The sequence below is a fragment of the Anabrus simplex genome, chromosome 11 (assembly GCF_040414725.1).
Source record: "Anabrus simplex isolate iqAnaSimp1 chromosome 11, ASM4041472v1, whole genome shotgun sequence".
In the NCBI taxonomy this organism is placed as follows: Eukaryota; Metazoa; Arthropoda; class Insecta; order Orthoptera; family Tettigoniidae; genus Anabrus; species Anabrus simplex.
This window is the reverse complement of record NC_090275.1, coordinates 75,439,560-75,454,043: the sequence shown is the minus strand read 5'-3', so window position 1 is coordinate 75,454,043 and position 14,484 is coordinate 75,439,560. Positions and strand designations below refer to the sequence as shown.

The 14,484-nt window shown below is 40.3% G+C and overlaps 3 non-coding genes across 3 annotated transcripts; 2 read left to right on the top strand and 1 right to left on the bottom strand.

Moving 5' to 3' along the window:
- Positions 1-1,821: 1,821 nt before the first annotated feature.
- On the top strand, positions 1,822-1,893 carry TRNAT-CGU (transfer RNA threonine (anticodon CGU)). Its single transcript has one exon. It is a non-coding gene; the product is annotated as a tRNA-Thr (tRNA).
- A 1,103-nt stretch (positions 1,894-2,996) lies between these two features.
- TRNAR-UCG (transfer RNA arginine (anticodon UCG)) lies at positions 2,997-3,069 on the bottom strand. Its single transcript has one exon. It is a non-coding gene; the product is annotated as a tRNA-Arg (tRNA).
- Positions 3,070-14,033: 10,964 nt separating this feature from the next.
- On the top strand, positions 14,034-14,105 carry TRNAT-UGU (transfer RNA threonine (anticodon UGU)). The gene has a single exon. It is a non-coding gene; the product is annotated as a tRNA-Thr (tRNA).
- Positions 14,106-14,484: the final 379 nt, after the last annotated feature.

Genomic DNA, 14,484 nt, shown 5'->3' with positions numbered 1-14,484 from the left:
CAACCCAGCCGTGAATCGAACGCGGGACCCTCTGAACCAAAGGCCAGTAAGATGACCGTTCAGCCAACGAGTCGGACTCCAGGGTTATTTCCGCGAACTCAGGGAGGGATCCCACCTCTACGCCTCATGGACAGGGACCTACAGCGTGAGAGACTACCTTACACAGGCAGCCTCACCTGCTACGCTCTGCTCAATGGTATATATCTTGATGAAACAACATGATCCTCCGCGACAGGATTCGAACCTGTAATCTTCGGATCCGAAGCCAACGCCTTATCCGTTAGGCCACACGGTCGGCTATATGCGTAGCACAAACTGGTACTCTGTTAACGAGTTTATTTTCTGTGTTGGGGGCAATTTTGAATTAGCTTCTTCTTTTTCCCGACATCATAGTAACAATGGCAACTATTGTTGGCCATACTAGATCCGTAGTGTCATCTATAGGATGCTATAGCAAGGTAATCACTTATTTACATGTTATAACTACCTCACGACCGCCAATATGGTGTAATGATTAGTGCGATTAGTTGCCACCTCTGGAGTACGGAGTTCGATTCCCAGGTCTGCGACGAAATTTCAAACGTGTCGCGAGGCCTGAAACGAGGCCCAGTCAGCCTCGGAAAGTCAACTGAGTGGACGGGTTTCGATTCCCGCCACAGACATCCTCGAAGTGATTTTCTGTGGTTTCCACTTCTCTTCCATTCAATTGCCGAGGTGGCGCCTAACTTAAGGATACGGCCCCTTCCTTGCCTATCCCTTCCAATCTTCCCATTCTCTACAAGGGCGCTGTTCTGTTTGGCGGACCAGATGTATCCGCCTGGGAGAGGTACTTCTCCTCTTCCCCAGTTTTATAACCCGATCAAACGTCGACACTCCAGGTCACGGTCCTTGAGTTGGTAGAGGAAGGATCCTTCTCTGAGTCCGAGAGAAAACCCAACCGTGGAGGTAAACGGATTAAGAAAGACAGAATTAATATTTCTCGACGACCATATGATACTTTTGGATCAGAAGATGACCTGTGATGGGACATTTATATGTTGTCTCGTACCACCAATGCATGCGGTCGTAGTATTTAAAAGTAGTTCAATATTGTTTTTGTTAAAGATACATATCCTGTGATAAGTTTCAAGGAATAAACCTTTAATGATGTCCGCCATTGTGGTGTAGTGGTTAGTGTGATTAGCTGCCACCCCCGGAGGCCCGGGTTCGATTCCCGGCTCTGCCACGAAATTTGAAAAGTGGTACGAGGGCTGGAACGGGGTCCACTCAGCCTCGGGAGGTCAACTGAGTAGAGGTGGGTTCGATTCCCCCCTCAGCCATCCTGGAAGTGGTTTTCCGTGGTTTCCCACTTTTCCTCCAGGCGAATGCCGGGATGGTACCTAACTTAAGGCCACGGCCGCTTCCTTCCCTCTTCCTTGCCTATCCCTTCCAATCTTCCCATCCCTCCACAAGGCCCCTGTTCAGCATAGCAGGTGAGGCCGCCTGGGCGAGGTACTGGTCATACTCCCCAGTTGTATCCCCCGACCAAGAGTCTGAAGCTCCAGGACACTGCCCTTCAAGCGGTAGAGGTGGGATCCCTCGCTCAGTCCGAGGGAAAAACCGAACCTGGAGGGTAAACAGATGATGATGATGATGATGATAGAGGTCATGCCGTACTTTATCAGATATTCATGTACCATGATAACTCACTTTATGAGGTTATTTTTACCACACACATCTTACCACAATCGACTGATAACGACGTTCGATCGCGAGGCAGCAATAACGATTACACGGAAAGTTGTGATATGTTTTCTGTATAGAAAACAGCCAATTGAGCATGCCTCCTTAGCTCAGTGGCAGGGCACTGGTCTCGTAAACCAGGGGTCGTGAGTTGAATCCTCACAGGAGGCAGGCAATTTGTTCTGTTTTAAAGTACTAACCTGCTAAATACTCGCCTAATGTAAAAACACTAATTTACCATTTTTAGGTCAGTGTACAGTGGATACTTAAATATATGGATGCATTTTTCTCCTTTTTTTCTTTCTTAATCCATTTACCTTCCAAGGTTGGACACAGTCCTTGAGCCGGTAGAGGTGGGAGTCCTCACAGAATCCGAGAGAAAAACCAACTCTGGATAGTAAATGGATTAAGACTGTAGAAAGCAACTACAGTAGGAAAGAAATAGGGAAAAATAAATTATTAATGGGTACTAGTGGGTACCTGATCGTCCAAACCAGTAAAGAGAGTGAGAGTACTTATTAACGTGAAATGTATTCGGGAGTCAACTGAAATTAAACACATCCTGTGAAAATTGGTAGATCATAATCGCAAGTAGCTATCGGCTTTGGAATCATCATCATCATCTGTTTACCCTCCAGGGTCGGCTTTTCTCTCGGACTCAGCCTCAAGGGCAGTGTCCTGGAGCTTCAGACTCTTGGTCGGGGGATACAACTGGGGAGTATGACCAGTACCTCGCCCAGGCGGCCTCACCTGCTATGCTGAACAGGGGCCTTGTGGAGGGATGGGAAGATTGGAAGGGATAGGCAAGGAAGAGGGAAGGAAGCGGCCGTGGCCTTAAGTTTGGTGCCATCCCGGCATTCGCCTGGAAGAGAAGTGGGAAACCACGGAAAACCACTTCCAGGATGGCTGAGGTGGGAATCGAACCCACCTCTACTCAGTTGACCTCCCGAGGCTGAGTGGACCCCGTTCCAGCCCTCGTACCACTTTTCAAATTTCGTGGCAGAGCCGGGAATCGAACCCGGGCCTCCGTGGGTGGCAGCTAATAACTTACTTTATTTGATGTCCAAACCAGCAAAGAGAGTGAGAAGAGTACTTGTTAATGTGAAATGTTAATCATGTATATGGGAGTCAACTGAAATTAAACACATCCCGTGAAAATTGGTAGATCATACCCGCAAGCAGCTATCGGCTTTGGAATACGAGTATTTATTAACACCCATCTACTTCAGTACCTGGCAATAACCACTTTTTGTCGGAATTATCCTGACGGTTAACGACCGTGACAGGACTCGAACCTGCAATCTTCGGATCCGAAGTCCGACGCCTTATCCTTTAGGCCACACGGTCACCTATCGAACTTTGTCGCAAAATAGGGCACTCTTGCAGAATGGATATCTTTATCACTGAATCCGTGGGAAAAACCAACCCTGGATAGTAAACGAATTAAGAAGAAATAGAGAAAGGCAAGATAGCAATATGAAGTTAAAGTTGATATTCAAAAGGACAAATTGCGACAAATATTCGTTTATAGGAAGAGAATTTAGGGCCTGGAATAATTTACCAAAAGAGTTGTTGTGATTTTCCTAACTCTTTGACTAAATTTACAAATATTATGAAACTTCATTTAACTTGAAAAATATGAAATATCTGCATTTAAAATCGAAATTATGAAAATTAACATTCATTTAATAAAATACACACTCGTCGGACCTTGTACTCACACTTACTTGTTACCTGCTTTCTTACACATACGTTATTTGAGGGGCGCCAGCTGCCACTCAGTGCAGCAATAATAGAATGAGACTCTTGACTATCTCTAGGGTGTGGGGTAATAAGCTTACTTTTGACAACGTACCATATAAGTTCTGGGAAAAGGAGATTGGCGTTCTGTTTCCCCATTAATTTTGAGGTTAAGATATTTTACTGTCAATGAAATAAAACTATGAATTCATTTGATAGAACAATATATATATTTAGGGCCCGGATTTGTATGCACTAAAAAACCTGAAAATATGCATGCAAATATGCACTAAAAAGTTAGAATATATGCACGGAAGATAAGGAAATATGCTCTTAAAAACATGCAATTTTATTCACTTACCTATTTACAGGTATCATTTATTGCAAAAAGAAGCATCACAATAGGTAACTAGTAGTCTTTCAATGTTTTCTGGAGATAAACTATGTCTGTTGTCCGTCAAAATGAGTCTATAGGCCGAAAATGATCGTTCTACATCAACTGACGTAGGGCCTAATTGGACAGTACTTACACATGGGCACCAACGTTTCGGAGCATACATCTGGCAAGGATACCCTAGTTCCACTCAAGTATTGACTAATTAACTTAATCTTCTTCAGTCCTGGGTTCGAATTCAACACCTTTTCTAACTTGCATTTAATCTTCTCTCCAATTTCGCCTGGAACGTAATTCAACGAAGATGCAGCTTTTTCAACGAGATCAAGTGATTCATGGAGGGGAGTACCAGAAGATTCTAAGCTCTCAATGGCTTTTGGAAGTCTAGAAATATGTGCATGAATGAAATTAACATCTTGATAAACAGTAGCGGTTTCAAACTCAACTTTTGCATCACGGACACACGCAATATGTTCATCTTCAAGTTTTGTAACCACTTCTTTCACTTCATTAAAATGTTCCTGTTAAAATGATACTGCAGATAACCATGTCCCCCACCTAGTCAGGACAGGTTCAGGTGGCAAAGGAACTTCAGGTAGACAATCTTTGTAGAACTGGACACGAGCTGGTGCTTTCAGAAACAGTTTCTTCCCACATCCAATTAAATTGTTAACAGCTGGAAACTGTGCGCGTATTTCTTCTGCAATGCGGTGTAATCCGTGCGCTAAACAGGTTACGTGTATGAGTTTTGGATAAAATACTTGGAGGGCCTTTGCTGCTTTCAACATATACGAAGCTGCATCTGTGAGCAGTACAAGCACTTTACAACAATTATTCTCAATTTCAGATGGCCACAATAGTCGCAGAGAATCATTTACAAATCTTGCTATTGTGCTATGGTTGGTTTTCTCTAGTACTTTACAAGCAAGAAGATGTGGCTTACCGGGTTCGTCTGGATGTAATTTACCAAACACGAAATTTGCTATGTAACGGCCACACGAATCCGTTGTCTCATCCACCGATATCCAGACACAGTTACTTCCGATATCAGAACGGATCAATTCCAGGGTAGATTCATATAGCGGAGGTAGGTAATTTTTCCTAAGAGTTGATTCATCTGGTATTTTTTGATTTACACAATATTTCTCGAGAAATGATCGCAGAACTGGATTGTTTAATTTATTCCATGGAATGTTGCTGCATACGAAAGCCCTGCAAAGATTATTTGAAAATGTATTAAGACTACAGGACTTGGGCTTTACCTGTGTAAGAAGTACTTGTTGTGGTGTGCTGTTCTTCTCCTCATTTGCTTTAACATGTGCAGTTGTTTTTGAATACTGTTCAAGCTGAAATTTCTTTTCACATTTCACTTCCTTTGAGCAAACTTGACAGTACACGATGACACCATCTGTTGAATAGTCCCTATTACCCGACACCCACTGATTTAGTAAATCTCTTTTGCTGCTCTTTTCCTTAGGCATTTTTTAAAAACTAACACTTTTAGAAATGAAATGCATGGCATTAAAATGGAACGTAACTAGTGAACTGAAGATACTTCTGTCCTGACCAAGTGCCCAGCCCCCTGAGATTATTATCTGCTGTGGTAGAGAAAGGAATTCAGGGAAGTCCAGCCTGCCTACCCACACCTAAGCTATCTGTTGCCATTGTTAGTTGTGAAAGTAAAGTGCCCTTACACAGACAGTCGAAAATACCAACTAGCGAGGGATGCACATAAAATAGGCAACTAGCATGGGATCTACAAAACAGATTTATTTTAGTAGTTCTTGTAATTGTCCTTAAATTCATACATTATATACCGGAATATGCTGTTACGTCTAGAATATGCACTAACCCTCAAAATATGTCAAAATATGCAATTGCATATGCGCATATGCATTTTTTAAAAATCCGGGCCCTATATATATTCTTTAAATAATATATCAAAAAATAGTGAGTCTTGTTGCGATAAAACAGATGAGAATATGAAATTATGACATGCAACTGAAAGAAACTAGGCATGAATTTGAATTCTTCTTGACCGGACATTTAACAATTTATACGAAATATTTCCCTCACTGGTTCACTTGACTGTACCTTCAACACTTTTAGTGTAATTACGACGTATTCCTTTGATGTGGTGTTTACTGTAGATGTGTCACGCCTAACTTGGTGATACATCCTTGTGACTGCTTCTTCTCCATATCATCTGACTTCTTTGTAAGTCAATATGGTATTACCTCTTGGCAGGTCCAGGGTTGCCCTCTCTGACTCCATGGTAAGCCCTTGCGTCCGTGTCTTCAACTAAGTGACGGACCAATTTTGGCCTCACTCTCTCAATGACCAACGATTAATGGCTCACTGAGTCTTCTCCATCTCTCGTTCATCTCGTTGACTGACCGACTGAGGCCTCTTCATCTCGTAGACTTCTTCACTGTTCTGCTTCCGTTTAACTAACGACTGACGCTACAATATGCATCCACCTTTTATAGACGTTGGTTGACACAGCTACGTAATTTCCAGAAATAACAATGCCATACTCCCACAACGCCTCAAACTGTTGCATGTAATGGTGAAATCCCCTGGGGCGGCCGACTCTCTGAACGCATTGCCAAAAGCTCACGATGACGTAGCCATGACGTGGCGATGACTTGGCAGAAATGCCAGCAATATTGGACAATGTAAGGATGTCACACTTAACATCTGATATATCGAAACTCTCACTGTACAGGTATTTAATGTTAATCCACAAATACGTAGGCTATATATGCATACACTCAATTACAAATACGCAAGCGACAAGCTTTGCGTAATGGAATTGAATAATAATTATAACAAAATAATAGTAATCTCACAGATGAAATAATAATACTGACATAATAATAATAATAATAATAATAATAATAATAATAATAATAATAATAATAATAATAATAATAATAATCATACAGATATCATCTTGCAACTGGCTTTGAACCGTTACAATTCGCCTCCCTCATAAATAAATCGAAGAACAAAGAATCGATTGATTTATGAACAAAATTATATATATAATACTGACACAGATAAACACTTTAAATGAGTATACAACAATAATTTTCTTTTTTAACATCCATACATTTTATAAAATGTCACAATGTGAGAATTTTTCTCGCACATTGCCATCGTAGATAACTGTTCAGTGTCCCATTCTCTTTTTCTCTCATACAAATCACAAGCGTACAGCACTCAATTTAACACATACAAATAATTTTAAATGATTACACTACATTCTTCCTTTTTTTAACATATCAAAACTTTTTGTGAAATATCACATATGAGAACTTTTCTCGCATATTGTTATCGTAGATAGCTGTCCAATGTCCTGTTCTCCGCTTTTGCCACACAGCACATGACAATGTAGCACTTATTCTTCCAATACACCAATACGACACTTGGTTTACACGCAAATTCACATATGTTAGTTTTCATTTTGCCAGTTTCTCACACAAATTAATCATCTTATTATCTCAACAAATCTCACGTGAAGTACTTCTTTACATATATAATACTATAAATACCGACAATATCCCCTTCCTGATCTTTAATGAATATGCAGACTCCCCGATACGGTTCACAATAGTGAAATACCCCTGATACAAAAATAACTTAGACATATTTCCCGCCTCTGCAGATGATGAAATGGAACTCTGAGTAGCACTCTGTCACTCAAACTGAATCAATTTTGCCCTTGTAAACTTACATATCTCAAGAAATCACATCCTACTTGGCAACAATAATTAAAAGAATCAATACTATGTCTGCAAGATGGTTCAATTATTCCGTAATCCAGTATAATGTTTATTTGTTCTTAGACTTCACTAGCATTTTTAAGTTGAATGGGATACTTACCTCCCACAATGATGAATGGTCATGTACTACACATTTATGTTCATATACGTGTTCTTCCTCACTTACCACTAAATACCTCTCGATGCTTACCTAACATCGAACACAGTTACTCCTCCTGTAATTCACTCAAATTACCTCACGTCACTGCCTCATACCGACTATCCCTCGGATACTGGTCGTTATAGACACGTAACACACACTAACATATTTCCTCCCACTAGGAACACCTTCACTTACCTCCCTAATACCTTTACCAGAACACACGTTATCAACACTTACCTCAGACCCTTCATAATTCACACATACTTGTTTGCTAGTTTTCCCCCAGGACAAACACACACTACCTAAATCAAAGTCTATTCTACTTCCATGATTTGCAACCAAGTTAGCTCCTAAAACAACTGAATACACAAGCTTTGGTACAACAAGGCATGCTGAAACTTACAATTATCTTCTATCGTGATTGGTACCGCTATCATCTTCTTTACTCTCTGTGACTTACACAACGGCTGTTATAATATCTAATAGTACCTTCACTTACATTCTTCATATTACAATTTCCATCATCGGAGTTACTACCTCACTACTTACTTACTTACTTACAGTATATTCTCAGTATTATATGTACTTACATCACTTAACAGAACACTTCTTACGTCTAACTTACTGCTACCATTAATTACTTCATTATCTATGACTACGTCATTACTTAAATATCCCACTTAACATTACTTAGGTCACAATCACACTATAGTCTTATATCTACTTTCACTACATAACTACTTACACTACATACCTGTTCATCTACTACCTTCAGCCTGTCCACTTAATTTACCCTATTCCCTGTGAATCTGAGATACTCTGGCTCGATAACGACACCTGGATAACATTCATATTAAGACTATCATAGTCTCTCCGATAACTCAAATCCGTACGCCTCCCATCTTCCGATTCTCTCTGATTACTCCTCTGACCTTCTCTCCCACAACTCAAATACATACGCCTCCCATCTTCCGATTCTCTCTTGTTACTCCTCTGACCTCTATCACCATCGACACAACTATTAATCCTCTGCGGATCATGATCACTACCTCTTCTCTGAGACACGGCTAACATTTTCCCCCCCTCTCTCTACTATACTACTTTCCCCAGATATCATGCGCTCTCTCTCGCGTGCGCGTCCTTCCACACATTCCTCCCAAAGCCTATCAATGAACACTTTAATCTCTTCTAAATTAGACATATTATCCCAGTACACTCGAAACCACATTTTACTTTCACCAATAAAAACATTAGACAAAATCTTCAACACATATTCCCATACATTAATGTTATTCCTCGACTTACTTGCAAATCTTTTCTCAACTATTTTCACAAATTCTGTAGTACTGAACTGTTTTCCAGAAAACCCGGTTAAATCACGATCCCTACTGAACAAACCACTCGCTACTATCACCTCACCCGCCGACTCACTTGCAAATTCAAATTCCTGCCGTATCACTACCTGGAAGTTCACAACTTCTTCTTCTTCTTCTTCTTCCGCTGCTCTCTCAGAATTCTCTTCCACTATTCTCACGTCTTCCTGCAATTCTTCCTCTCTCTCTCTCACCTGCTGTGATAGCATTTCCTGTTCGTTCCGTAGTTCAGTGACCTCCACAAGCTTGCTTTCAATTTGTTCAATACTGCTAACTTGTTCCCTCGTATCTTCCCCAACTGTATTGCAAATCTTGTCCAATCTTTCCTCGACTACCTCATGAATTTCTTCCCGATTCCTAGAACTATTATTACTTAACAGTACGATCTTGTCTGTACGTGTTCCTTTGACATGCTCAATCTGAGTATGAAGATCGCCCCGATTCAACTTCATTTCACCTTCAATTTCGACACACTCTTTGTTTAGCTTATTTTCTAACTTAGATTCTAATTTAGATGTTTGATTGTTTATCTCTAATATCTTAGAATCTATTTTATTAATGGTCACATTAAAATTTTCCTTATTACTGCCAATTAATTCTTCCATTTGTTTCTTATTTTCATTACTAATACCAATCATTTGCTCGATTTTATTACTACAGCGACCAATCACTTCTTTCATCTGTTTATTCCTATTTTCGATACTACTACTAATAATTTCTTCCATCTCTTTATTATTATTATTGCCATTCCTACAAATTAATTCTCCCATTTGTTTACTCCTATTTTCGAGTAATTCTTTCATGTGTTTATTCCTATCTACATTACAATTAATAAATAATTCTTTCATCTCTTTCATCTCTTTTTTTTATTTTCATAGAACCCGGTTATTTTGACCATGAACAAATTAACAACATCTTGGTTCATCCCCCCCACGATTTCTTTTTGAGTTTCAGTGTGCTTCTCAAATTCTGTTCTTTCCTGAATTACCTCAGAAACTTCCATCGTTTTCACCTGCTCCCTATTTTCAACTTCACCTTGGATGTTCTTAGAACCTCGTCGTCACATGACTTGTTACTGTCTTCCTTGTCCATCTTTGGTTCACTAGTGATAGTACGCGATCTCAAATTAATTACCCTCTTCAATTCCTTTGACATATCTCCAAAATAAAAATATATATCACAAACTTACACTCCTTACATTTACCGGTAATAATTTCCGTTAGCTTAAATTGTGCATACTCCTCCCAAAATGAACCTATGATATGCTGTCATTCAGACCAAATTCTGAATTTATTCGTGCACCACGTTGCGGAGCCAAATTGTGACTTTCCTAACTCTTTGACTAAATTTAAAAATATTATAAAACTGCATTTAACTTGAAAAATATGAAATATCTGCATTTAAAATGGAAATTATGAAAATTAACATTCATTAAATAAAATACACACTCGTCGGACCTTGTACTCACACTTACTTGTTACCTGCTTACTTACACATACGTTATTTGAAGGGCGCCAGCTGCCACTCAGTGCAGCAATAGTAGAATGAGACTCTTGACTATCTCTAGGGTGTGGGGTAATAAGCTTACTTTTGACAACATACCATATAAGTTCTGGGAAAAGGAGATTGGCGTTCTGTTTCCCCATTAATTTTGAGGTTAAGATATTTTACTGTCAATGAAATAAAACTATGAATTCGTTTGATAGAACAATATATATATTCTATAAATAATATATCAAAAAATATTGAGTCTTGTTGCGATAAAACAGATGAGAATATGAAATTATGACATTGCAACTGAAAGAAACTAGGCATGAATTTGAATTCTTCTTGACCGGACATTTAACAATTTATACGAAATATTTCCCTCACTGACTCACTTGACTGTACCTTCAACACTTTTAGTGTAATTACGACGTATTCCTTTGATGTGGTGTTTACTGTAGATGTGTCACGCCTAACTTGGTGATACATCCTTGTGACTGCTTCTTCTCCATATCATCTGACTTCTTTGTAAGTCAATATGGTATTACCTCTTGGCAGGTCCAGGGTTGCCCTCTCTGACTCCATGGTAAGCCCTTGCGTCCGTGTCTTCAACTAAGTGACGGACCAATTTTGGCCTCACTCTCTCAATGACCAACGATTATTGGCTCACTGAGTCTTCTCCATCTCTCGTTCACACTCGTTGACTGACCGACTGAGGCCTCTTCATCTCGTAGACTTCTTCACTGTTCTGCTTCCGTTTAACTAACGACTGACGCTACAATATGCATCCACCTTTTATAGACGTTGGTTGACACAGCTACGTAATCTCCAGAAATAACAATGCCATACTCCCACAACGCCTCAAACTGTTGCATGTAATGGTGAAATCCCCTGGGGCGGCCGACTCTCTGAACGCATTGCCAAAAGCTCACGATGACGTAGCCATGACGTGGCGATGACTTGGCAGAAATGCCAGCAATATTGGACAATGTAAGGATGTCACACTTAACATCTGATATATCGAAACTCTCACTGTACAGGTATTTAATGTTAATCTACATATACGTAGGCTATATATGCATACACTCAATTACAAATACGCAAGCGACAAGCTTTGCGTAATGGAATTGAATAATAATTATTACAGAATAATAGTAATCTCACAGATGAAATAATAATACTTACATAATAATAATAATAATAATAATAATAATAATAATAATAATAATAATAATAATAATAGTAATAATCATACAGATATCATCTTGTAACGGGATTTGAACCGTTACATTGTTCAGTAAATTTCCCCATTCGTTTCAATAGTTATAACATAAGACGATAGGTAAGGAATCAGTCACTTAGGCGACAGCACTAAATGATTGATTGATATTTTCTTAATCCGCTTACCCTCCAGGGTTGGTAATGAAATGTCGGATGGCTTTTAGTGCCGGTATATCCCAGAACGGGTTGGGCTCGCCATGTGCAGGTCATTCTACTTGACTTCCGCAGGCGACTTGCGTATCGTGATGGGGATGAAATGGTGATGAACACAACACATACACCCAGTCCCCGTGCCGTAGGAATCAACCGGTTAAGGTTAAAATCCCTAACCCAGCCGTGAATCGAACCCGGGACCTCTGAACCAAAGGCCAGTACACTGACCGTTCAGCCAAAGGGTCGGACTCCAGGGTTGGTTATTCCCGCGAACTCAGGGAGGGATTCCACCTCTACCGCCTCAAGGATCGTGTCATACAGCTTAAGAGAGTGCCTTACCCAGGCAGCCTCACCTGCTACGCTATACTCAATGGTATATATATTGATGACACTAAATAATCGACCGCGACAGGATTCGAACCCGCAATCTTCGCATCCGACGCCTTATCCGTTAGGCCACACGGTCGGCTATACGGGAAGCACAAATTGGTACTCTGTTAACGAGTATAATTTATTTCCGTGCTGGGGGCAATTTCGAATTAGCTTCTTCTTTCTCCCGACATCATTGTAACTATGGCAACCATTCTTGGCCATACTAGATCCGTAGTAGTAGGACGCTATAACAACGTAATCTCTTATTTACATGTTATAACTAGCTCACGTCCGCCTCTAAGGTGTAATGATTAGCGAGACTAGTTGCCACCTCAGGAGGTCCGAGTTCGATTCCCAGGTCTCCACGAAATTTGAAACGTGGCACGAGGCCTGGAACGGGGTCCATTAAGCCTCGGAAAGTCAACTGAGTAGACGGGTTTCGATTCCCGCTACAGCCATCCTCGAAGTGATTTTCGGTGGTTTCCACTTATTTTCCATTCAAATGCCGAGGTGGCGCCTAACATAAGGCCACGGCCCCTTCCTTGCCTATCCTTTCCAAACTTCCCATTCTCTACAAGGGCCCTGTTAAGTTTGGCGGACAAGATGAGGCCGCCTGGTAAAGGTACTTCTCCTCTTCCCCAGTTTTATAATCAGACCCAAAGTCGACATTCCAGGTCACTGTCCTTGAGTTGCTAGAGGTAGGAACCTTCTCTGAGTCCGAGAGAAAAACCAACCGTGGAGGTAAACGGATTAAGAAAGACAGAATAATAATATTTCTCGACGACCATATGATACTGTCGGATCAGAAGATGACCTGTGGTTGGACATTTATAAGTTGTCTCGTACTACCAATGCATATGGTTGTAGTATTTCAAAAAAAGTTCAATATTGTTTTTATTAAAGGTACTGATCCTGTGATAAGTTTCGAGGAATAAACATTTAATGATATCCAACTATGTGGTGAAGTTGTTAGTGTGATTAGCTGCCACCCCCCCCCCCCTCCAAGCCGGCTCTGCCGCGAAATTTCAAAAGTAGCACGAGGGCTGGAACGGGGCCCACTCAGCCACGGGAGGTCAAATGATTAGCGGTTGTTTCGATTCTTTTTTTTCAAATTACAATCAATCAATCAATCAATCAATCAATCAATCAATCAATCAATCAATCAATCAATCAATCAATCAATCAATCAATCAATCAATCAATCAATCAATCAATCAATCAATCAATCACTACTGATCTGCATTTGGGGCAGTCGCCCAGGTGGCAGATTCCCTATCTGTTGCTTTCCTAGCCTTTTCCTAAATGATTTAACCTTTTCCTAAATCGCAGAACCGGGAATCGAACCCGGGCCTCCGATGGTGGCGGCTAATCATACTGACCAGTACATCATTAAGATTCATATAGAGGTAATGCCGTACTTTATCAGATATTAATGTACCATGATAACTCATTTTGTGAGGTTATTTTTACCACATACATCCTACCACAATTAACTGATAACGACGTTTGATCGCTAGGCAGCAATTGCGATTACATGGAAAGTTGTGATATGTTTTCTGTATAGAAAGCAGCCACTTCAGCACGCCTCTTTAGCTCAGTGGCAGAGCACTGGTCTTGTAAACCAGGGGTCGTGAGTTCAATCCTCACAGGAGGCAGGCAATTTGTTCTGTTTTAAATTACAAACCTGCTAAATACTCACCTGATATAATAACACTCATTTACCACCTCTAGGTCAGTTCAAAATTCCCGGCATGTCTGCAGAGGGAACATAAATATATGTGTTACCGTGTTTTAGCGGTAGGTAGAGGTGTAAGAAGGTGCGGGCGTGAATGGGTTTTCAAACTACGGAATCAAAGTTAATGTAAAATTTAACGAGGTTATATTTTCTTTTCAATATTAAGTAATAACAAAGAACAGGTACTTAGTAGCCAAAACACAATTTGAAAAGTACAATTACAGGGGTTACAGAGTTTGGGCTTCGAGCCCAGAGTTCACAATTCTTGAGCAACTAGCCCAACTTTCCGATATACAAAT